Source organism: Oryctolagus cuniculus, chromosome 4 (genome assembly GCF_051225735.1).
Source record: "Oryctolagus cuniculus isolate XC-2025 breed Fujian yellow rabbit chromosome 4, ASM5122573v1, whole genome shotgun sequence".
NCBI classification, from domain to species: Eukaryota; Metazoa; Chordata; class Mammalia; order Lagomorpha; family Leporidae; genus Oryctolagus; species Oryctolagus cuniculus.
This window is the reverse complement of record NC_142870.1, coordinates 167,083,013-167,085,526: the sequence shown is the minus strand read 5'-3', so window position 1 is coordinate 167,085,526 and position 2,514 is coordinate 167,083,013.

The following is a 2,514-nucleotide window of genomic DNA, read 5'->3' as shown; positions in this document are numbered from 1 at the left end:
CGGGTCCTGGGAGTTGGTTCCAAGGATAAGGGTTCCAAAGGTTTCTCATAGTCATTCACATACTAATTATTCAATGTTCTTCCAATGGACTGGGAAGGGTAGTGATACGGGGTGAGCTTAGAAGGGCAGACAGGGGGCTAGACTCCCTCCTTCTCATCCACTCACAGTGTCAGAAACCTCTACACGTGCCTTATGGGCTCCTGGAGAAATAAATGGCTACTCTGGGATCACTAAGGACCAGAATTGAATAAGAATCCAAGAATCCTATCCTACCTAGCTATAAGTAATATCTTACTCCGTTACAAACACTGTGGTATGGTTTAATACTGATAATTATAATTCAGCTGAAGGGAGAGATAGGAATAGACATTAAGGGAGTGCCTTTATAATAATTAACAAATTCTAAGACTTCACAACAGGAATAATTTCTTAAAAGGTATGAATCTTTAGAAACAGACGTGATCCACTCTGTGAAGATAGCTATGATGGTTAATAAGCTATAAAGCCCCCACTGATAGAGAACATATGGTGAGGTGATGCCATGAGACCGAGTTGTATTGAAGAGTTGGATGCAAACACTTTTGCAACACAAAGTGTTGTAGAATATGGGGTCCAGGAGGGTTCAAAGAAAGGTATTTCATCCTTGCAGGTGCATTAAGGGTATAGGGATCATGGACAGAACAGGAGCAGAGGCTCTGTAGTCCCAGCTCCATCAGGTACATTCAATCAATGATCTGAGCAAGTGACTTGACATATCTACACATCAGTGTCCTCACCTAAAGAATGAGGATAAAAAAGGCATTTCTTGATGGTCGTCATTGCCACAATTCCTCTCCCCGTTAACTTCTCAATGAAAGCTCCTTCTACCACTACACAGTCTCCAAATGAGGAGTAGGAGTAGGAACACGAGTGAAGGGAGACGAGTGGGTTGTAGGTAGTGCAAACACAGCAGATGGCGATAGACTTCAAGTTCATACGTTTTCCCTGACTTGGCCATGGACGTGGCACCATGATTACATCTTTACTGGGACTCCAACACATTCAATTCCCTATTTTCTTTTAGTGCTCACTAAGCTAACACGTGACCCTTCTAGGCAGGGATGTGAAGTCAGATGGGTCTGTGTTTCTGTAAGCTGTGGATGATCATTGCACAAAATGTCCCTTTGATCTTGAGCAGCATTTGCCTGTAACTCGAACAGAGGGAGAGACAGCATTTCTCATGCTGACGTGACAATTTCTAGTTTGTGTGACAGATGATTTATTGCTCTTAGATACATTGACTTCCAAGAATGAATGAAAACATGAATTAATGCATTTTGTAAATGCACAGGATGTTAGTAACTACAACATAAATATAGCACTATGCTTCAAACTTTTAAAATCAAGATTTACGGCTGGCGCCGCGGCTCACTAGGCTAATCCTCCACCTAGCAGCGCCGGCATACCGGGTTCTAGTCCCGGTTGGGGCGTCGGATTCTGTCCCAGTTGCCCCTCTTCCAGGCCAGCTCTCTGCTGTGGCCCGGGAGTGCAGTGGAGGATGGCCCAAGTGCTTGGGCCCTGCACCCCATGGGAGACCAGGAGAAGCACCTGGCTCCTGGCTCCTGCCACCGGATCAGCGCGGTGCGCTGGCTGCAGCGTGCCGGCCGTGGCGGCCATTGGAGGGTGAACCAACGGCAAAAGGAAGACCTTTCTCTCTGTCTCTCTCTCTCACTGTCCACTCTGCCTGTCCAAAAAAAAAAAAAAAAAAATCAAGATTTACGGGTGTGGATTACTTAGAACAGGGGAGTTTTTTCTCAGCTGCTCTTAGTTAACCACAAAGGAAGATTGAAATTTTGGTAGGAAGTGAAAGCTCTGAAAATTGAACCTACTCAGTTTAGTATATACCATATGGCCAGACTTAATTCTTAGATTTGACTGTCACCCACTTTAGTAGAAGGCAAGAGACCACAAGTATTCAAGTTTCTTCCTATAGTTTTCCATGGGAATGTCCCTTTCTGCCCAAAGGCACTAAAAATAAAGGGAGACTATAATTCTCACCTACTAATATCACTTATTAATGGGAGGCAGCATTGTGAGGCAAACTTTACTACATTGTTTTGCTCTAATATTCCTTATTATGAGTTAATTTAATTATAAATTATTGATATGTGGCTATGACCTAGGCACTGGGTGTTTTTGCAAATTTAAAGATGAACAAAAACAAAATGTTTGTCCTAGGCCAGCATTATGGTGCAGCAGATTAAGCCACATTGCATATGGATGCTGGTTCTAGTCCCAGCTGCTCCACTCCCAATCCAGCTCTCTGCTAATGTGCCCAGAAAAGCAGGGAAAAATGACCAAATTAGTTGGGCCCCTGCCACCCACGTGGGAGACCTGCAAGGAGTTAGGGGCCATTTGGGGGGTGAACCAGTGCATGGAACATTTATCTCTCTTTCTCTATGTCTCTGTAACACTGATTTTCAAATAAATATATAAATATTTTTTAAAAATGTCCTAAGGGGGCTAGTGCTGTGG